General features: G+C 42.2%; 1 protein-coding gene and 1 long non-coding RNA gene across 6 annotated transcripts in view; both read right to left on the minus strand.

Moving 5' to 3' along the window:
- LOC144223912 (uncharacterized) overlaps positions 1-24130 on the minus strand; it is a 166943-nt gene that overhangs the window by 123607 nt on the left and 19206 nt on the right. The window lies entirely within an intron of this gene.
- Positions 21500-23481, minus strand: LOC144223914 (uncharacterized). The gene is made up of 3 exons (XR_013332872.1): positions 22883-23481; positions 22183-22249; positions 21500-21562 (listed from the first exon to the last, which is right to left on the minus strand). It is a non-coding gene; the product is annotated as an uncharacterized LOC144223914 (long non-coding RNA).

The raw sequence follows: 24130 nt of genomic DNA on the forward strand, positions 1-24130 counted from the left end.
TTGTTTATTTCGATAGAGAGAGAGGAAGAGAGAGAGGAAAAGGGAGGGACAGAGAGAGAGAGGGAGAGAGAGAATCCTAATCAGGCTCCACAGTGTCAGCCCAGAGCCCAACACCCGGCTCGATCTCACAAACCATGAGATCATGACTTGAGCCATAACCGAGAGTTGGATGCTTAACTGGATGAGCCACCCGGATGCTCATAGTATAACTTTTTATATGGATTTAAAAATCACTTGGGTGTTTTCATGCCCTCAGGAAATCACATTAAATATTAAATTAGTTGTTTGTGGATATAGATTAGTAACATATATAGTGCATGGCATATATATTACTATATATACCTCTAAAAATATAATTATTACATATTTATATTAATAATGTATAAGTATATATAGTATATATATTATAAGTATACATATATACTATATGCTTATATATTATAGTATATATTAGTATATATTATTACATATAGTCATGTGTGATTATTACTAATGAGTAATATATATTACTAATATTTATGTATTAAGTATTATTCCTAGTACTTATGTNCGAATAGATCCTTGTAAACTCTGTTTAAGAGAGATTTTAATGGGACTGCTATGTATTGACTGCATTTCAAAGATCACCGTGTCCACAAAAGCTTTTAAAGGTAAAAAAACTTTTTTAACGTTTTTATTTATTATTGAGAGATAGAGCATGAGCATGGGAGGGGCAGACAGAGGGGGCAACACAGAATCTGAAGGAAGCTCCAGGCTCTGAGCTGTCAGCAGAGAGCCCGACACGGGGCTCAAACTCACAAACCATGAAATCATGACCTAAGCCAAAGTTGGACGCTTAACCGACTGAGCCACCCAGGCACCCCACTTTTTAAATTTTTTAAAAAATTTTTTAGGTCTTTATTTTATTTTGAGAGACAGAGAGCGAGCAGGGGAGGGGCAGAGAGAGAGGGAGACACAGAATCTGAAGCANATAAGGACACATGACTATATATAATTGTATATACTATATATAATTAATTAATATATTTTATTACTAGTGTGTATATGCTGCTATACATAATAATTATAGAATATACATAATAATATGATATACATAACAATATAATGTCTATTTTATTATAATATGTATTTATTACTAAGTAGTTATTACAAATACATAGTAGTGATGAATACATACATGTATTATTATTCATATTAGCAACATATAAGAGTTAGTGGTAATGATATATAACTATGTATATGCTAGATATGCCATATAATGACTAATATACATGTAATTATATAATATTCAATATGTTATACACACACAAACTTATTTTTCAAACTGTGTATTAGTATATCGTATATACACTAGCTGTAAGTAATGATCTCTATATAACTGTATGATTATACAGTGCTCTATCTACTGTAAATAATTAGTAATAACTGACGAGTGTACACACTTCTCTGAGGGACTCATCCCAGGCTCATGTACCTTCTTCAGACATTACCTGGGGATCCAGTTTCAGCCAACTATTACTCCCGTCTCGGCTCCCAGTTTGCAGATTAACGACGCATCCCAGGCCAGTGTGGACGCTGCACTGTGCCTTGTGGGCTCCTCCGAGGCCAGCCTACTGGCCACGCCTGGCCCGGCCACTTTCCGTGTCATTCTTGTTGTCTGGCGCGTTGGGAGAAAGCTGCAGGGCAGGAATGGTGTGTAGACACGTCTTTTCCACCCTCCCCTGGTGCCCTTGAGGCGGCTCTGTCTTGCTTTCCTCAGCTGTTTGGTTTCCACGTCTCTGGGAGGCATTATCCTTGGAAATCCGTGTCAGCCGCACAGTGAAATCTTCGTTTTACTGATGACCTCGGTATTGATTTACATACTCAAGGACTTTTTTCTTTCCTTTTCTTTGGAGGGCTCACTCCGCACAGCAGTCCATCAGCTTGATTACAGTTTTATCGACGTTGGCGTTCCGAGCATTGGGTTTGAAAGCATAGACGGTTTAGAGGAGTCTGAGCCCAGCAGCAGCTGCTGGGGGTGCATGGGTGAGAAATGGAGCAAACTAATTGGGGTTCTCCCCTCCTGCAGAAGCAGACCCTCAAGGGACTCCATCATTCTGCTTTACGGTGATTTTTCCAAGTGTTGAGACAACCCTTATCTCAACTGAAGAATGGGAATCAGAGACACGGTCTGGTAGGCTCTGTGCATAGTAACATATTACATCGTATGCCTATTACTGCGCATTTCAGCCCTCCAATTTTTGTCTTTTATTCTCTTACCATCCTCCGAATAGATCCTTGTAAACTCTGTTTAAGAGAGATTTTAATGGGACTGCTATGTATTGACTGCATTTCAAAGATCACCGTGTCCACACAAGCTTTTAAAGTTAAAAAAACTTTTTTAACGTTTTTATTTATTATTGAGAGATAGAGCATGAGCATGGGAGGGGCAGACAGAGGGGGCAACACAGAATCTGAAGGAAGCTCCAGGCTCTGAGCTGTCAGCAGAGAGCCCGACACGGGGCTCAAACTCACAAACCATGAAATCATGACCTAAGCCAAAGTTGGACGCTTAACCGACTGAGCCACCCAGGCACCCCACTTTTTAAATTTTTTAAAAAATTTTTTAGGTCTTTATTTTATTTTGAGAGACAGAGAGCGAGCAGGGGAGGGGCAGAGAGAGAGGGAGACACAGAATCTGAAGCAGCTCCGGGCTCCCAGCTGTCAGCACAGAGCCCGACGCGGGGCTCAAACCCACGAACTATGAGATCGTGACCTGAGCCAAAGCCGGACACTTAACCGACTGAGCCACCCAGGCGCCCCACCGACTGTTTCAATTTAAATATAACAGAATCTGTCAGTGCAGAGCCTGCTCAGGGCTCTCTCTCCTTCTCTCTCTGACCCTGCCCCCTCTCTCTAAATAAATAAGTAAACATTTTAAAAATAAATGAATACTAGTCGGTGCACACAATGGAATGTCATTCAGCAGTAAAAGGAAACCAGCCATCAAGACTTGAAGAGGTTGGAGGAACCTTAAATGGATGCTACTAAGTCAAAGAAGCTGATCTGAAAAGATGACAAGCAATAGGATTCCAGCCAGATGACGTTCCGGGAAAGGAAAAACTAGACATGACAGAGAAGATCACTGGTTGCATGGGTTTTAGAGGAAGCAGGGCCAGAAACTAGAGGATTTTTAGGGCCGTTTATGATACTATAATGGTGGATACACGACATTACACATTTGTATCAACCTATAGAATGTGTAACACCAAGAATGAAGGCTAATGTAGACTATGGACCTTGGGCAATACAGATCCATCAGTGGTGGCAGGTGGTCCACTCAGGTGAGGGGCGTTGCTAATGGAGAAAAGCTTGCACTTGGCAATGTAGGACATACGACGATCTCCGTGCATTCCCCTGAGCTTCGCTGTGAAATCAAAACTGCCCTTAAAAATGTGAAGTCTACAGAAAGAATAAGTCTAGGTTTTGCACACCTGATCGGCAGCTTCGGTCCTAAGAGTGGGATGAGTATCGTGCTTTCTAGGTCATTCCCTAGGCTTGTGCTGTTGGCATGTGGCTTCCAAAGGCAATGGTGGGTGCCTCTTGGCACAGGGAGGGGAGGAAGCACCAGAACTTCAAACGGCTGGCTGGTCAGTGGCACGTATGCAACAGAGCCTGATGTCACCTCTCATCAGGTAGCAAAGCACAGAATGACGGGGGACAGATTTGCACCAGGAGCCAGCACGCCTTTCTGTACGTTGCAAGACATCTTTAGAAGAAGTAAATCAGCAACTCTTAATGCCTGACAACCACAGCCATTCGGCACCTGCTTCGCTCAGAGGTGGCAGTTTATAATTAAGTTAAAATCCCAACATTTGCTCATAAGGGTCCCTTTTCTCCAACACAATAAAATGAGTGCATGGAATTGCAGAATAATGATGTATTTTTTAGTGTCATAACCTTGACCTTGCTCTAATTGCAGGGAGAAAAGTTGGCATGTTGACTCCTATTAATTATTGGGGGAAAAACGCTTGAAAAATTGTTAGCAACACTAATTTAAGGACAGAAGTTGTCTCCAGCTGGTAGGAGAGGGTGGAATGATACAGAGGAAGTTTGAGAAGGAGGTGATGGGTCATCACGGATTTAAAGAGACAGGGGGCCAGTGATTTCACAGCAGAATTCTTAGATAGCTTGGCATATGTGTTATAAGTAAGGAATAGCTTGAATACATAAGTATTGGAGGGAAAAAATGATAGCAAATGTGTTGGATGGAAGAGTACATCTTTCTTCTCTGAGAATTATTCAGCACACTATTTCCATATGATCTATATTTTTTTGTTCTGCAGTAAATGTGTACATAGCATTTAATTCTCTGGGTTAACCATGGACCACATATGGTTGTCCATTCTTAGTGCTTTGAGGGTAATTGTGGTGTAGGACCCTCTTTGGATGAAGCACTTAAAATGTGGGGGAACGGAGATATTATAATGTCTTCAGCTTCTTTCCCTGGAGAAGTCAGTGCCACGGATATAACATTTCTTTCTGTGGAGCTTCCTTGATAGGCGGAAATTGTGTCAAAGGGGTGTGCTGTCCAAAAACCCTAAAATCTGGGTCAGTAATGCTTGGTTTTCTGTGCCCATACCTGTGTAATCCATAATATATTTTCTTAATGTTTTATTTGTTTCTGAGAGAGAGACAGTGTGTGAGCAGAGGAGGGGCAGAGAGAGAGGGAGACACAGAATCCAAAGGAGGCTCCAGGCTCTGAGCTGTCAGCACTGAGCCCGACGTGGGGCTTGAACTCACAGACCACAAGATCATGCCCTGAGCCAAAGTCAGACGCTTAACTGACTGAGCCACCCAGGCGCCCCCATAATCTATTTAATGTACACAATCTACTTAATCTACCGCTGGGTTAAGAGTAGAACCATACAGAGACTGCGGATGTTATTTATTTATATATGTTTTACTCACTTGGAAGCAAAATTCAAGGGCACATTTTTATCAATATTTTGATAAAATTTAACCACTTGTAGGCACATTTTGATCAATCATGCCTTGTGTTTTGTTTGAAACATGTGACAGCAGTAATAATATAGCTAAGAATTGCCTTGTATGTATCAAGATTCAGTTAATCCTCTACTCATGATTGGATAAAGCTTTTCATTCATGGTGGCTCTGATGGTTCAAGGTCTAACTCTTGATTTGGGCTCAGGTCGTGATCTCACGGTTCATGGGTTCCAGCCCTGAGTCGGGCTCCGTGTCAGCAGCGTGGAGCCCGCTTGCGACTCTTTCTCTTTCTTTCCCTCTCTGCCCCTCCCCTGCTCATGCGCTCTCTCTCCCTCTGCCTTCCCTCACTCACTATCCCTCTCACAAAATAAACATTAAAAACTTATAAAGCGTAGAAGTTCAGGAACTTATAGTGACACGTGCCCCAAACATCCGGAAGCGTAAGTTTACAGCCATCGTAAAGAAGACGTGTCTCATGCCCACGGCCAGTGGACCTACAACATCCATGTCCATCCTCCACGGGCGGCTGCGAACAATTACTTTTAACAAGTAGTGAACTCATGTCACACGGTCGCCTGTGGACATTTTCATTTGAGATGTGAAATCGACAGAAGGAATTTTGGAAGGTGAAGGAAAAAAGAGCCCTTGGTATGCTGTATGTTTCTGTATGCAATCTGGCTTTGTTCAATTATGTTGACGCGTCAATTGTTCTTGTTTTTGTTTTCTTCCCTTGAATTTTAAGAGTTTACATACATCTGCTAAAAAGGGATGTAAATGAGGCACGGAGGCGCGTACAACAGAGGAGAAAATGTATGAAATAAGATGAGTGTACTCTGGCTGGGAGCATATTTTCTCACGAAAGAGAAGACTCGCCACTGTATACTAGCGACCGACAAATTAACCTGGCCGCCGGAGTGTGGACTCAAATAGCCAGCTATCTCTTGACGTGGCTTGCTTGACGTGACTTCAAATGTCAAGTGCTCACATTCCTCCTCTAAGTCTGCCTTTCCTTCTCTCGGAAGACATCACCATGTCTCAAAATGATCAGACAGGAAACTGTGTGTCCGCATCAGTCTCGTCTTTCTCTCACGCCATGTACCAACCCACTATCAGTCGTTGGTCTACACTGCATGCTTAACAAAAGGTCTGCAGGAGGAGTCAGCCTGGCAGTCAGAGAGACATGGCGGAGACCACACCGTCTCCAAATTCTGGGACACGTGGGAGAGGATATTACAAATGGTTTTCTGAGGAAACACCAAAGTCGTCCCACACAGGGGCCAAATGCAAATCAAGAAACATCAAGGAGAATGCCTGGACTCACAAGGCACAGAGTCCTGGCCACAAGCTTCACGCAGGCAGAGATCTGAAACCACGTTGGCTATTTCCTATCACGTTCTTTCTGTATTTCTTCAAATGTTTGATCTTTTTCTTTGACTGGAAAGTCACCTTTCCAAGCCTTGGATGATTCAAAAATAGGAACAAAATAAATAATTCTAAATGTTAAAAACTTAGTGCTTCAGAAAACAGGTATGTGGAGTTGTGGGGAAATTTCTAAAAACTCAAATTTCTTAAATTGGGTCTTAAAATAGCTAACACGCCTCAGTGAGAACCCTCTGCATGTTAAGAGAGTATAGTATTTGTGGGGGCACCTTGCTGGCTCTGTTGGAAGAGCTTGTGACTCTTGATCTCAGGTTCATGATTTCAAGCCCTACGTGTGGTATAGAGATTGCTAAGAAAAATAAATACACTTTAAAAAAAAGAATAGTATCTGTGATGTACAAGGGAAATTTCATTTGTGCTACTTGATCTTAATCAAGAATTTTATCAATGAGATCATGCAGATGGAATCATTGGTATTTATAATACTCTTGCCCCTCACTTTCTGTTGGTGATAATTAGATTAGTAGAAGCTAATTAAGTAGCTCATATCAAAACTGTTAGCCAGGAAGAAAGCTTCAATTCCATTCTGCCAATACTCAAGCACACGCCTTTGTGGAATGGTATTTTACCTGCACATCAAATATCACGTTGGTGGGCATATAAAATATTGACCAGTTCCCAAATGATGCTTGCAAAACGTGTGCAAGTGTGTCAACGTGATGTGACGTGGGGGCCTCTCATCGTGGGCATATTAAGAATCTATTGTAAATAGTTTTGAATATCGGGTGGTAAAAGCCCATTCTCACATAAATTCTACCAATGTCAAAAGTATTTTCTTTGTGAAGGCTTTCGTCTCCTTTCTGTATCATACAAAGGCAGCATCAACTGACAAAAAAGAGAAATCGGTTCGAAACAGCAACATTTTGCAAAAGGTTCAAATATCCATTTCAGGAGAAATGTGCTAATGCCTTCTAGAATCCCATCAGTCACTTCTTTTGGTGCTAAATCCGTAGCATTCTAAAAATAAATTATAAAGTAGGCTGTCCTATTGAGGCCAAATTCTGTTTCCTTTAGAATTGGATATTCTCCTTGCCACCTGCCTCCGATGTAAAAGTCTGTCTTCACAGAGCAAATGAAGACTTGACACAATTATGTCAAAAGTGGGTGTTGAAAGATTATTTCCGTCTATTGCCCCATTTAAAATTTTTATTTAACATAATTGCATTATTTATAAATTAAAAGTATGCAATTAGACTTGAGGTACCTGTAACATGACCGAGTTCTCATCTCCCTGATGCTGATGTAGACGGAAAGACAGGAAATGTGGATTGCTGTGGACTAGAGATTGAAGGTACCCTGAGAGGCCTTCCCAGCGTGTTCATGCACAGACAGGGCCGTGCAGGCGCAGAGCGCTGGCGCTCCCCGGCCACGCTGGCTGATTTCACCGCACACTTCGATGTGGGCACAGCCGGTAACACCTGCATCCAACAGCCTGGGGCTAGAGACAGGGATGGGATTTGACAACATGGAGCGTGACTAGTAAAGACGAACTCAGGTCTTCCACTTTCTGTGAATCCAGGCTGACTTCATTTTTTAAAACGTGTTCCAGAGAAACTTTGGTTTGACCTTGGAATAATTTGTAGATTTGCACACAAATTTCCAGGGACAGTACAGAATCCCCATCGATAACCTTCAGCCAGCTCCTGCCTCCATGAACATCTTGCATAACCATGGTTCTTTTGCCGAAGCTACGATGCAAATATTGGTGCCCCCTCACTAATGAGAGCCCAATTTTATTGAACTCGTGCTGCTTTCGTAAATAGATAAAGATGTGCTAGGTACCTGCTGTATGCCATTATGTGCTTGTTATGTGCATTTTCTAAATAAATCTTCAGAGTAACAGATATATATGTTGAATCTCAGGTCTAACTGTCCCGTGGTTCGGCACCCTGCACTTCACTTATCCAGGATGGAAAAAGACGACCATCTGACCAGAAAACTGTATGAGCCCAATTTCTCTACTGTGTTGACATTCATCTTTATGGGCAAAATATGTTTGCTGATGAATCTGTTTTTTTTTTTCTATCATTCTTGTTCTGATTTAAGCCAATTACGTATTACATTGAAAGTCTAGGTGTGCCTGGGTAGCTCAGTTGGTTAAGTGTCTGACTTTGACTCAGGTCATGATCTCAGTTTGTGAGTTTGAGCCCTTCTTTGGGCCCTGTGCTGACAGCTCGGAGCCTGGAGCCTGGAGCCTGCTTCAGATTCTGTGTCTCCTCCTCTCTCTGCCTCTCCCTCACTTGTGTGCTCTCTCCCTCTCTTTCAAAAATAAATAAATGCAAAAGAAAAAAAAGAGAGAGATTTAAATTCTAGACAACTGGTAACATGCCTTGCCTGCCCAAACTCTCAAAATGGAGTAGGTTGGATTTTGACAGTCAGAAGCTTACATGTGAGTTTATTCATTCAAATGAGGCAAGAACACTTTCTAGGTAAACTTTAAGAGATGATCAGAAATGACGGAGATCATCAAACAATTTACAATATCTCTTGAGAATCTAAACACATTCGTGCAAAATAACCACCAACCCACAGTAACTTTCCGTGGGGCCAACATTGATCTTGACGGCCATGTTTGCCAGTTGTATTGTCATAAATAACAGCAGGTTTCTTCAGGGAGTTACATAAATCTGAAACACAGCTCAAAAATAGCATTTACAGATTACATATTGATAGAGAGAAGTGTCTATTTATCAAACTGCATTAAAATTTTTTAAATGTTTTTTTATTTCTGAGAGAGAGAGAGAAACTGCGTGAGCAGGGGAGGGTCAGAGAGAGAGGGAGATGCAGAATCTGAAACAGGCTCCAAGCTTTGAGCTAGATATCAGCACAGAGCCCGACGTGGGGCTCGAACCCACGAACTGTGTGATCATGACCTGAGCTGAAGTCAGACGCTTAACCGACTGAGCCACCCAGGCGCCCCATCAAACTGCATTTTTAAAAGGGGATGTTTCCCTTGGATGATAATTCGATGCTTGGAAGACAATACTGTTGACTTTTATCTGTATTACTTTTCTTATAACCAATGTGAGTGCATGCTTATCACAACGCAAGAGTGCATCTTGCTAGATGTCCCGGGATCAGGTACGCATAGAAACCTATGGCTGATGGCCAATCTGTGCACTACCTCCTAAAGCTGACAATGACTAAACAACCAGGGTCCCTTGATGAAATTCCATCCGCCAATTATTTGTTTAAACAATCATCATTTTCAGAGTATCAGCTTGCTCTCCAAGAAAATAACATTCCCCAGTTCAAGACTGTATATTCAAAACATAGTCTCCTTTTAAGACATTATAAAACTGGGGGCACCTGGCTGGCTGAGTCAGTTAAACGTCTGACTTCGGCTCAGGTCATGATCTCCTGGTCTGTGAGTTCGAGCCTCATGTTGGGCTCTGTGCTGACAGCTCAGAGCCTGGAACCTGCTTTGGATTCTGTGTGTGTCTCTCTGCCCCTCCCCCCGCTTATGCTGTCTGTCTCTGTCTCTCAAAGATAAATAGTTTAAAAATAAATAAATAAATAAATAAAATTAGCTGCTGCAATACTTTTTCCAACCACGTTGCCATGTTGATATAGATTCATTGTGAAAAAGACCAGAAAATTCTCTTAATATAAATTAAGGAAAATGGAACATGAATGCCTCGTAGGGAACCACTGACTTCCTTCCTTTCCCTTCATAAAACCTACAATGAGTGACCCATATGAGAGATAGCTTCTCCATTACAAATGGTTAAATCTACAGAAGGACCCCCAATTTAAACTCATTTGACAATAACTTGACCTCTTTATACATCGGACTTAAGTGCCATCACGAAAATCAATGGCTACGTTTTGCTTATCGCTTGCTTGCTTTTGCTTCAGAGTCGGGTTCTGTGTGTTTGCTAGTCTGCTCTTTTTTTCATATGTTTGCTGTCTTTTTATTACATCATAGTCCCTAGAGGAAGGCTGAATAGTATCCAAAAGAAATTAACAAATACCTCACTTAGGTGATTCAACGTTTTGTTTTTAATGTCCTCTCTAGAGAGTCTGGGAAAACCGAAACTAAAAATATGCTCCCGTGATTTGTTCTTCCCCTCTGCACATTTGTGTGTTTGCTGCGAGTGTTCAGGAAAGAAGGGCAATGTGTTTGTAACTCCTAGAGAGAGGCTAACGGCAAAATCTCTGTGAGCATAACAGCCTTTGCTGCTCACATCCCTCCCTACCCGGGGAATCTGGGTCGGCCGATCTTCTCAGCGAAACTCCTTCCAAATGCAGCCACAATCAACTATTTCTTGTTGTCACAATGCACTAAAATATCTCATGAGTTGTCAGCCTGCCACTGTGGAGAGGTGACACATTTTGACAACTACCTATTTGTTGATTTTGGAATTTACATTGCACGTGACAAGTGCACTTTAAGATAGACATTTCTTCCTGTTCTTTCTTTTGACCCTTTGAGTTTTCCGCATGAGTTAATTTTTCTGGTTAAGTTCCCGATGCCAGATTGGGGTTTGGCCTCAAAAGGACATCCTTGGTCTCTTAGAGAATGCAACCGAGAGGTGGGTGGGCCAGGGCGAAGAAGGCATCTGCTGGCTTCAGCAAGTGGAAAAGCTGGTGGCAGGTGTCTACCCCACTATAGCGAGGGACGTATATGCACAGATGGGGATCCCTGGACATTAACATTTTGATGATCAGCATTCTTGAGAATCTGTAAAAAGTGAGTTTATCATAAGCGCGCCTGGGGGCTCACTCAGTTAAGCATCCTACTCTTGGATTCCGCTCAAGTCATGATCTCGCGGTTCATGGGTTCGAGCCCCGCCTCAGGCTATGTGCTGTCATGTAGAACCTGCTTGGGATTCTCTTTCTCTTCCTCTCTCTCTGCCACCCTGCACTTGTACACTCTCCCTCTCTCTCAGAATAACCAACTTAAAACAACATTTTTAAAAGTGAGTTTATCATAAACAAGCCTAGATGATTCTAGTTGCAGCAGACTTAGAAAATTCCTCACTACCCTTCATTTTACAAGGTTCTCATTTAAAAACAAAAGTTGTGCGGTGTCATTAAATTGTAAATCAAAGAAACTGCTAATGTCTTTAAGAAAACTTAGTCAAAGTGTTCAAGTGTTTGAATCAGAAATAACAAAACGGCAGAAACGGGGAGGAAGAGAGAAGCGTCTCATGTGAGGCCAATGAGGTGGAGCCCCTCCTTCTTACCTGGGGAGCAGAGGAGGTGGAGAAGGAGAGGCGCGGAGATGTTATACATACTACATAGGTCCTTCTACATGAGGCAGGAAGCAGTATAGCAGACGTGCATGTCCCTAAAATTATATCTATAGAGAAAATACGTTTGGCTTTCGATATCAGATACCCGATTTTACACGTACTAGGATAACACATTTTTTGTTAGAAGTTTTGTCTTTCCCATGCATGATGGTGGAACAGGAAATCAGCAGGATGTCATGCTCTCCTACACATGCCCGTGGTCTATCTACTTAATCAGTAGGGCATGGTTTCCTTCATCCATGTAGGAAAAATGGTAAATCGAGGGTGTTGCCAAAGATACAAATTATGCTTTATAATTGCACTGAGTCCTAAGACCTCTCATCATGGTGATGAAACTCATTGATCGCATATCAGGCTGTTCATCAGTTTAAGACATGCTCTGGAAAACAATTCATTCATCGCCGAAGGCAATGCACATAATTTTAATTGGCAATGTCTCTGGATGCTCCAGGTGCAAATGATAAGTCACACATGATGAGAATGACTTTGAAGTAACTTCCTTACTGGTGTTCACTTCAATTCCCAGTGAATTTTTCTGTTCATGGTTGTCCCAGACAGCAGTAAAGGGAAAGTTCTGTGTTTCTCATCTTTCTTGAAAGCAGAGGTGATTCTAAGCAGCTCAGTAAATCACAGCTCAGCAGAGACAGTCGAACAGATAAAGAAAACACATGCAATAAGCCCAATATTTTAAAAAAATGTTTATTTACTTGACAGAGAAGGAGGGTATAGAGGCAGAAAGGGGGGGAGAGAGAATCCCAAGCAGGCCCCACTTTGTCAGTGCAAATCCAGACGTGGGGCTCCATCTCATGAACCATGAATCCTGAGAACACAACCTGAGCTGAAATCAGGAGTTGGACGCCTAACCAACTGAGCCACCAGGCGGCCCTCAATCAGCCTGACTGTAATGAACATCTCCTACATGGTCCTGCATTACAGCCATAAACAGAAGAGACTGCATTCCTAGAAATGTTTCTCTCCATGGACTGGACAGGCAATCGATGATAAGGAATCCCAGCAGGATGGTTGGGAATCGCAAGGGCGTGAAGGCACGCTAAGGTGGATGCAGTGCAATTACGACGTTCCGGCAGCTCCCTGAGAGGAGTCTTCACTGGCGTTCCTCTGGCATGTACATCCCATCCTTTTTGGGAAAGCCCGGAGTGTGCTTTTACTGTATTTGAGGTTGACTCTCAGCTCTTCACTTTGGGGTCTGGATGTCACGTGTTTGTTTTCTTCGTTTGTTTTTCCTGTTTTGTTTTGTTTTTGTTTTTTAAGCAGAGTGCAGGGTCACCGTCTGTGAGGTCCAAAATCCTGTCTTCTGCTCCCATTTCTGAAATGGATAACACCATGATTCTTGGTCTACCTAGTTCCCTGAGGAAGGAAAGGCAAAGGGAGCCCCAAATAAAAGTTTGCTTTTTTATTTAAACTCTCCGGAAGACCAAGCATGCTGACCTGCGTGGACACAAGTTAAACAATCCAGAAACCTTGATTGAATCTCATTTTCCCCCTTTCATGTCCTGCCTAAATCCAAGCCCTGCATGTGGAGAAATATCTAAGCCACTGACTGTAAATAATAAAAAGTGACATATGAGCATGGGCCAAAATCTCTCTGGACACGTTAAACAGAGGTGAGAAGTGTGTACTTGAAAATACGAGAATTGCTGGAAAAAAAGGTGTGAAACAGAAAATGATACCAATTCAGGAATGTAATGCAGGGCTCATGCTTTGCTTAAACACACACACACACACACACACACACACACACACACACACACACACACCCTTTAAATTACTTTAGATAAACCTTGTGTACTGAGTTCCTTTTAAGGAGGGAACACGATGTTCTACAGCGGTCTGTACTTTAGAGTACTAGTGACTTTTATCGCCCATATACTTTTTGTCATTAACTCTATAGAAACATGTTTAGGGTGCTGTGGGTTTTGGTTTTTTTTTCTCTTTGATCTGTGACTGTCAATGTTTGTTGATCTCCTTCTTCAGCCAGAGGCTACAACTTGAACCTCAGGGTGTGATTTCTGCTCTTTCTCAAAGCTTTTCTGTCCCCAGGGGGCAGCCAGGGTCTGACTTGAATAATCCATTCAGATGCAAATTATTTCATTTGGGAAAGAGTCCAGAGCAAGTGGGCATTGAGTATTGCCTGGTCATCACTTAAAATGCTGTTCCTTAAATCTTAGGCCATAAAAGGAAAAACCAGTGTTTTATAATGATTTCCTGACAAGGTACAAGTGGGGAGGGTCAATGCGAATGATGGCGCATAGTTACACATGAAATGGAAACCGTAGAGCTAGGACAGCCATTGGCTAAGGATGGTTCCGGAGGTAGCTGGGTAGTATGGGAAGCATGCGCAAAAATCTGCAAACAACCAGTTATTGATTAAGCTTGTCAAGGAAGAGGAATCTGTAGCCTTTCTCTCTTACCCAAATCAAAAACAGGTCAGCCAGAATGACAGATCGAGAGTACTTGTGACTTGCCCCCACGGCAAGAATCACAGTGCTTGGTGGGTTAGAATGAACCCTACGTCACAGGCAGCAGGCTTTTTCTGTGGCGTCAAAGTATCGGGTCCATCAATCGAGGACCACTGTCCCATCGCATTAGTGTGACGGGGCCACGTTTGCATACTCGTAGGTCTAATGCCAAAGCCACTCAAGTGCAGTAAGATCCCCACAGACATAAATACTTGCATTAAAAATTATTTCCCCCTAAGCTTGACTGTCTCCTCAAATACCTCGGAACTGATTTTGCAGGTAATGCAACATGATGAGGTAATGACCTGCCAAAAGGAATCCAATCAAATCACAACTTGAAAGATAGTGCTGTTGTAAACTCGGTTTTAAAAGAAGGCATGCATTCTTTAGACACGCATGGCATGGTACATTCATGTCTTGGTGATATATTTAGAATGAAAAGCTAAAAATTTTTTTGAAACTGCATGGAGGTGTGTGCACACATACGTCTATATACACACACATATACACACAGAGAGATTTCTAAACTATACATATACATATGTATATATATATAGGGTATATAGTACATGTATGTATATATGCTTGTATATACACCTATATGTAGGTAGAGAATTGTAGATAGGAGATAGACACATAGATAGGTACGTGGATGGATGGATGAATGGATGGATAGATAGATATAGGGATGAATAGACAGAGAGAGAGAGAGAGAGAGATAGATACATACATACATACATACATATAGGGATGGATAGGTAGATAGGTAGGTAGGTAGGTAGATAGATAGATAGATAGATATAGGGATGAATAGACAGAGAGAGAGAGAGAGATACATACATACATACATACATACATACATACATATAGGGATGGACAGGTAGATAGGTAGGTAGGTAGGTAGATAGATTAGATAGATAGATAGATAGATAGATAGATAGATAGATAGATAGATAGATAGATATAGGGATGGATAGGTAGGTAGGTAGGTAGGTAGATAGGACACCAGTGTTATACATGACTCATGTTGCATTATTNTAGGTAGGTAGGTAGGTAGATAGATAGATAGATAGATAGATAGATAGATAGATAGATAGATAGATAGATAGATATAGGGATGGATAGGTAGGTAGGTAGGTAGGTAGATAGGACACCAGTGTTATACATGACTCATGTTGCATTATTAAGGTTCCCAGTTTTAACCCAAAAGTGAGTTTTTTGCTTCCAGGAATATATATTATATATAATAATATAGTATAATATACTTACATATCAAGAACACACACATACACACATCTATATACATATATGTATATAATATACATGTATACATATATTTGTAATAAATGTATAGAACAGACATGAAGGGTACCCATATACACATATACTAGAATATATAATACAATGTATACATGCAGAATTGAAGGTATGATTCTCTCCATTTCTAGAGGAAGAATGTGAAATGTAGCTCTTTAAACGTGTTACAAGCTGTTATAAAAACTGTAAAGAATGTAGCCAAAACCTGCTTTCTGGACACCAAAAACTATTATCTGTTCAATACAGCACTTACTGCCCCCCAAGCCCCACATATATTTCAAGCACTTTGACTTTTTAAACTCTACATAGGAAATCTCAAAGCTCTGGTAATAGTCATAAATAGCATACCTCATAGGAATGTCAGAAAAGGCAAGTGGATCTACAGAGAGACTTCTAGAGCATTCCAATAAAAAGAATCATGGTTCAGGAGCATAGGTGGCTCAGTCAGTTAAACGACTGACTTCGGCTCAGGTCATGATCTTGAGTTTGTGGGTTTGAGCCCCACGTCGGGCTCTGTGCTGACAGCTTGGAGACTGGAGCCTGGAGCCTGCTTCAGATTCTGTGTCTCCCTCTCTCTGCCCTCTCCTGCTTATGCTCTGTCTCTCCCTGTCTCTCAAAAGTAAATAAACATTTTAAAAACTTTAAAAAAAAAAAAAAGACAATGTGTGTTAGGAATGTTGTCTCGAAGCAATGGGAATACAGGCCGATGAGCGTGAAACATGCATACTTTCAAAGTCTACGGAGTCTAGTAAGGGGGTAAGTTCTGCAAGTGACTACACATCAAACCCAGCTTGAAGAAAGAGGCACCACTCAGTTTCTGGGCAGGAAATACAGCCCCAGAGATTAGGTGTGTTGCTTCCTTGCAGAGCTCTGCTTCTAGGCTAAAGCGTCCATGAACTTAGCAAGCTGCCCAATATCTGGGAATCTTGGGGACCCATTCTGGCAAAGTTTCAAAATGGAATTTTTATGGGGTGATCGATCTAATGTGGAAACACGGTTTCTGGTGTCAGGGTGATCACTGATGGGCTTGCTTCCCAGGGCATGGGGCTCCATGATCGGGCAGGCTTTGGTACCATGGTTCCTGATGCGATGCTGGTGATGGAAGGGGGCGTTTTGAAAGTAGTTCTGGTATTTCACGTGGCCATGAGCAAGGAGTAATCAGTCTCCCGGGGCCCCGAATTTGAGCATAGGACCTTTACCTCATCATACATTTCCAATGCACGACTGCCTACACTCTCTTACTGTGGTCCATCTTACCTGCCTATGCTCTGGATCCCATGTCCTATAATCTGAAACTGTTGACCTTGGCTGTCTTTGACCTCCACCACTCAATCTCACCTGTGTAGTTTCTGCTTTCAAAGTTTGTCCAAGTACTCCTTGTGAGCATCAGTTTTCTACACAAGAATTTCAGCGGTCCCATAGGCCTTTGAGTAAAATTCAAAATGTAACAGGCACACGGCCATCTACAAAAAGACCAAACCAAAAACAAAACAAAAAAAAAACCCACAGAAATCTAGTAACTGAGAAATAATGGTGCTGACATTCGTCACACGCATGGATAGCCAATCACGCTTCTCTCTAGAAAACGTATTGCCTGTAATTTGAAGATCATTTTTAGGTTAAGACTTTTACGGTGTTGTCAAGATATAACTTCAATGAGCCTTTCTAGGTTCCTCAAGACCATATTCATTGACACGTTTTCTGTCTTCAATTCTTATGGCGAATGTGGATGAAATCAATGTGTTGGAATAAAACTTCTAAACAAGGAAGCAAAAGTATTTCAAAATCCTAATGAAAACAAGGAAGACGATGGATTCATATGTTGTTTCTGTTTCTGGTGGATATTGATTCAAGAGAAGCTTGTGGCTTTCCATTTAGAAATGATAAAAAAAAAAAAAATCCCGTCCACCACAGGGCAGGTTATTCTCAATATCCTTTCCACTCTTCCTCTTCAGTTAAGGCACCGGATTCTTTGTCCAGCCCGGGCCAGCAGGAGCATGGGCTACCTTTCTCAGCTCCTCGTGGCCTTAGCGGTGGCCATGGGACCTCATTCACGATCATGTAAGGGTGACTGGGCAATAGCCAGGAAATGTACTGGCAGCAGAGCTGTGCTTAAGGATCCATCCAGATCTAACCACAGGTTAAGCATCTATCTTAAGTCATGAAAACACACTGGAGAGGGAGGAAGGCAGAAGAATCGTTCATTGCTGATATCATCAACTTCTCTGCGTTCCCAGAGAAGGCACATCCAGCTCCTTCACAGTGGTACACACTACTCTCACTGTCCACGGCACTGAACGTGTGACATTTTTTGGTTTTGCAGTACCAGTCTGAATTCTAAGCAATCCAAGTCCAGTTTTAAGTACAGTCTCTATCTTACAATGGTAAAAGGAATTGTCCCGTGTTCAGCTAACCCCTGAACAATGTCAGGGATAGGGGCTCTGACTCCGTGTGCAGTCAAAACCCCATGTATAACATCAGACCTCCCTAAAACTTATCTAGTAACAGCTTACTATTGACCAGAAGCCTTACCAACAATCAGTTAACACATATTTTGCCCGTTATAAATATAATATACTATATTCTTACAATAAAGTAAGCTAAAGAAAATGTGATGAAGAAAATCATAGGGACGAGAAAACACATTTGCAGCTCTATACCGTATTTATAGAAAATATATCTGTATACAAATGGACCCATGCAGTTCAGAACTGTGCTGTTCAAGGGTCTACCATATTTCTTTCCTAAAGTAATTTATTGCAGCCTATGTTTCTATGGCTACATTTGAATAAAACTGGTTTCATAAGAAGACTCTTACTCTTCAACATGTATGTGATGTCCACATCGTGTGATATAATGAACATAATGCATATTTATGGAAAAACCGTCATCTCTAAAATTTCTGGAATCTGAATGTTCCATTGTGGGAGATCTATTTTTTTTTTAAAAATGACTGCAGTTCAGACATACTCTCTTTTCAGAAGCATAATTCAAATTGTACACTTGGTAACTTCTTACTTCTGCAATTGATATTGGCAATGTCAACTCTTCCAATATTTGTGGAGGACAGGTAGGTAAATGCTTCGGATTTCAGGCCAGTATGGCATCAGGAACACAGAATGATATTTGTTTTTCTTTAAATAAAAATGTGCTATAGATGTAATGCTGATCTAGGGTAGAGAAAAAGATGTCTTTCTTATACATGCAAGAGTGTTGCTGTGTCTGTTTGGTTGAACTATTTAAATAAGCCGTATAAACTGTCTTTAAATATCGTGTCTGAAGGATGACAAGAATTGGAGATGATTCAACAGATTACAGGAAGCTCAAAATGTTTACATTTCTGTCTCAGAGGCTGGCAGGTGGACATGCACTATATAAAGAGGTTCAGTTAGGGGTGAGAAGGGAGTGGCAATGGAGCGTAGCACCCCAGAGGGTCTGTGTGGCTTCAGACAGAAGGTGGTGTGTGACCACGTCTGGAAGAATGAGCCTACATTTGCCTGGCATTGAACTTCTTCAGCCAACCCCTTTTCCTTCAGCTGCTGCATGCCTCTCATCCAACTTCTCATGGACCCCAAATCAATCAATCTTACTGCTGCCTTTGCATTGTGCTCATGGAGGCTACGGGGTGGATCTCCCCAGGAAATGGAAGAGAGCGAAAAGATACGCCAAAGAAGGACATAGGTAGGTGTTACAAAGGGGGCGGTTAATGCATATTTATGATGTGATCGAATATGTTAATTAATCAATTGTGCAACTAGTTAGTGGGAAATATTCCACCGATACCCAGCGGGGACTACTCTGAGGCATTGCAAGGGGAATAAATATGAGGGCATTTGCAGATGCCTCGTTAAACATAGCAGATTGAAAACTTGTTTCCCGTAAACCCACTAAGACAAAAAAAAATGTGTAAGTAAGAGGCAAAATTTTTCAAGACAGAAATAGGACAGCAGATGACCACATGTTAGGATTTCAGCAAAGTAGGACTAGCTGGGAAGCAGATGGATGGATTCCAATGTATCCAGATGGGAGAAACTTGGAGCCTTCATCCTCGGGAGAGCCCAACCAGGAAATAGGACAACTCTTGACCTTAAATGCCAGAAATGCTTGGAAACTGGTGACAGCAGAAGGCTCTGGCGGTGAGGTCCCAGGTGGGGATAAAGCAAGACTTTCCTGAAAAACGAAATCTCTCAGCTCCAGCCCATCCCACAAGGCTGGAGAATCACCCCCTACTGGACCTGACGGGGACCTCATGGAAACTGAGTATGTCTTCAAGGGACTCCATTCTTCCAGGCGCCAGCTGCAGCTGGAGGGGCAGGGTGGAGTCGAACGGAAAATGGGTACATTAAGGGAAAGTCTACATACCACGTGCTGAGCAGCTCGGCCCACTTTGCACCCTGGATTCTAAAATTGCTCACCGCAGGGGTTAAAATATTTCTCTCTAGGAAATCTGAGAGGTCCAGAGAAAACAGAGACAGATACTGATATTTACATGTCCTCGGGGAAAACACGTGTTCCCAATTGAAGTGTAAGTCTCAAAGAGTTGGCAAAATCTCTCCAAACACATGCAGATTCCAGTCTGTTTTTGTGCAACTGAGGATCACCCAGCATTCAAGGTGGTGCCCTATCCAACATGAGAGAGACAGACAAAAACACTACCTAAACAGTGGTTCTCAAAGTATGGTTTGGGGTTCCACAAAACCAAAACATTTGTAAAAACAATGGGACTTGACTTACGGTTTATATCCTTTAAAAAAAGTTTTTGAGAGTGTACTCAGATGCTTGAAAGTTATGTGGCTTTAGATATCATAACGGGCAAAATGTGAAAGGAAGTATCAGGCCCCAGGTGTGTTTCAGGAAACTAGACATTTAGGAGAGCTGCAGGAGTGTAAGACATTGCCTCTATTCTATTTTTTTAGAAAGTGGTTATTTCTAAAAATTATTCCATTAAAAAACAGATATTACATTTATTTTTGTGATTTAAAACTAGATAAATGAAGAATAGTTTTAAAAAGCCTTAGTTCTAAGTTCTGATATGGTAAATACTGATAAATACAACTCGCTTGTAAAGCACATCTGCGCGGTGCACAGATACATCACGCACATGTGTCACAAAGGTGGGAAGCGCTCTTGTAGGCAGTGCTTTTCCCTTATCTGCTCTTGGGTTTCCATCCATTCACCATAGAGGGACACAGAACTCTTCTTACCTGGTAGGAATGTGCTGGATTAGGCTGCCTTTATCTTACGTTTGGTAATTACTCTGTGTGTGTGTGTGTGTGTATTCACATATATATGTTCATATGTATCATATGTGTACATGCATACATATATATCCATGGGAAGAGACAGGTAGATTGAAGATAGATAGACAGACAGAGAGATATAGGATTGGATGGAGATAGATAAATAGAGGGATGGATAGATAGATATGATAATTATAGATGGTTTAGATAGGTAAGTAGGTAGGCAGGTAGGCAGGTAGGTAGGTAGGTAGGTAGGTAGGTAGATAGATAGAGGGATGAATGGAGATAGATACATGATAGGTAGGTAGGTAGATAGATGGATGGATGGATGGATAAATGGAGATAGATACATGATAGATAGATAGATAGATAGATAGATAGATAGACAGACACATAGATAGATGGATGGATGGATAGACATACATGGATAGGTAAGTAGGTAGGTAGGTAGACAGGTGATAGATAGCGGGAAGGAGGGAGGGAAAGATAGAGGGATGGATGGATGGATGAATGGATGGATATAATCTATATGATAGATAATAAATGATTTAGGTAGGTAGGTAGGTAGGTAGATAGAGTTAGGTGATAGGTAGATGATAGATAGGATAGATTATAAGTCATTTAGATAGGTAGAACAGATAAGGGATGATGAGCATAATCCCCTTGATATTCTGTATCCTCCTCAAAACTTCTAGATAATTTCATACAAATGGATGTATCATAATAAGATAGCATGCTTTAAACTGCCCCCCCCCGCCAACAATTTATCATGTATTACCTCATTTGATCCATTTGCTAATTTCCCCTTCACAGGCAATTTGGCGACTATTGGGTCTCATCTCTGAAATGTGCAATAACAATGGTGAGCACATAAATTAGGTCAGCGTCTCTGTGTCTGAAAGCAGTGTGCAGGCGGTGCATTAACTGGTTCAGGAAAGATGGGTGTTACCTCTTCATGTTACAAAGAGTCTGTGCCATATAATAACCCATCCAAACCTTTGTTTTCACATCATCTTTTCCCCCAATGTATTATGATATTTCCAAGCCCAACCCCTAGAATCAAAGCAGGAATGTCCCTCCTGCCTCACGGGCCTTCTGTCCCTAGCTCCCTAGATTCAGATCAGGAGGCAAGCACATTTCCCAGTTAGAAAGCACAATGTAATTTGAAATATAGAATAGAACAGATTCCAAGACTCAGAAATTAATGCCCACACCCAAAGGCACAAAGTAATTATTTTCCAAAGAGTGTGCCTGCTAATCCATAACTGCCAGATGTACCGAACTTCAATAAGAGATGCAACGGAGAAGGAATATTAAACAGTTCTGTGTACCTATTAAATTCTGCCCCTGTCCCATGCCACACGACACAACGTTCTACACACATCGCAGCAACTCTCTCAGAAAAGCGGACCCAGCCTCCCTTCTACACATTTTAATTCAGCCGTGTATTGCTTCACCCACCTGCTAAGGTTTTGCCTGTTTATGATCAGCTCGATCTCAAAGCTGGGAATTCCTGCTAACAATCAATCTGAGAAGGTGCACAAAGGAGACAAAAGAAAAATAAGGTGGAGTTGGTAGGAGGGTTCACGTGAGCAGGGACAACTGCATCGCGCTGTCCTCTCTCGTCTAACATGGCTTGGGGTCTCACGCGTCACGCACATTTCCAGCTCCCTAATGGCTAATGCAGGCTTCTTTACTATCTCTTTCTTGACAATCAGATGGCGCAACCGGGTTACCTCTACGGCTGGTGCGCCATAACCAGAAGGTCCTGTACTCACCGTATCCCTTTCCAAAAGATTGCTGCAGACATCCACGGGCCTGGGCAATTTTCTGCCTCCACCCGTGCCCAGTGACTGACTGATGTACCGCTGTAAGAAGTTAGACCTCTCGCTTCAAGCAGAACCAACTCTGAGCTGCAATCCTCACTCCTGAGCCCCCGCCATGGGGCCAGGCTGGGATGCCTCAGCCTCTCACCTGCCCATTCTGCTCCCATCACTTTCTGACAAGAGTCTCCTGAGACCTGCCCCTCCTCACCCCACCCCACTCCAAACCCTGAGCTTGTGTAACAAGTCGCTTCTCAGCCTCCGCTTCTAGAAGGCCTGACCAGTATTTCCGCACCAGGATGATTCCTTTTGGCTTCTCCAACAGCGCCCAGGGTTACCTTGAAGACTCAGCCATTGCCTGTTCGGTCCCTCCAGCTTTGCGGTGACATCAGTGGAGAAAGCCACAAAGTCCAGCAGCGACTCCGGGCTATTTTGGCTTCGGATGCTCCACCACGCGCCTCTGAATTAGCTCCGTAGAGACAAAGCGACAAGCGATGGGTCACACCCAGCCCTTTCTCCTGATGCCTTTCCCGGTCTCGTTCTCCCATGGGAAGGGGAAGGAGTCTCTGCCTCCTATTCTGCTACATGGATCTGAAAGTCCTCTTGCTCTGGGAACCACTTGTCAGATTCTTCCATCTTCTATAGTCAGGAACTGGTCAACAGGCCAGGAGGGACCCGGGACAATGTGGATGTCTGGGTGAGTCCATTCTGAAGAGCTCCTAGCACTCTGATTCCCATTCATCCCAACGGGGGCTCTACTTCAGTGAGAGATTTCTAAAGACAGCAAGTCCTTCTGGCTAAATCAAAAACAAGAGAGCTTACAAGAACAGGAAGCGGTGGGTGGAAGCTCCAGGTGAAAATAAGAGTGTAGAACACTGACAACTTAGGAGTGTCCTTTAGGCAGTGGCTGCCACTGTACGTAGGCACGTGGTTGCAACGTTACAGCCACGACACGGCCCTACCCATTCTTCCTGTACATGAGGACGGGCGAGGGGGTAGAGCGGACACAGCTTTCTCCACCTGCCCTCTAGACACGCCGACAGAGCACGAGGTCCTACCTAGGGTAAGCCAGGTTTATAGTGAGCTGGGACCTCTCTTCTGCACTTGAGAGAAAAATAGAAAACATGCATTTAAATCCATATGCATGCCATTTGACAAGACATTCAAAAATATAGACAAGACAGCATATTAAAATATCTATAAGGCACGCATATCTTAAGAAAGTTTGGCAGAATGTACAGGGAAATATTAGGAAAGAATGCAGGGAAATATTAGGAAAGAATGCATGCCTGATCAAAATCAATAAACAAAGTTAAGATACAAGGTCCTATGTATCACGATTGGGGCTACACATTCATCATGCACAAGTTCTCACAAATGGTTTAGATAAGATGGAAGCCAACTCTTGACAGAAAATAAGGAAATGTTTTTTGTTTTTTGTTTTTTTTTTTACAAATAGTTTATTGTCAAGTTGGTTTCCATATAACACCCGGTGCACATCCCCACAAGTGCCCTCCTCCATGCCCATCTCCCTCCCCACCCCCTCCACCCCCATCAGTCCTCAGTTTGTTCTCAGCCTTCAAGAG

Source organism: Crocuta crocuta, unplaced genomic scaffold (assembly GCF_008692635.1).
Source record: "Crocuta crocuta isolate KB4526 unplaced genomic scaffold, BGI_CrCroc_1.0 scaffold221, whole genome shotgun sequence".
Taxonomy (NCBI): domain Eukaryota; kingdom Metazoa; phylum Chordata; class Mammalia; order Carnivora; family Hyaenidae; genus Crocuta; species Crocuta crocuta.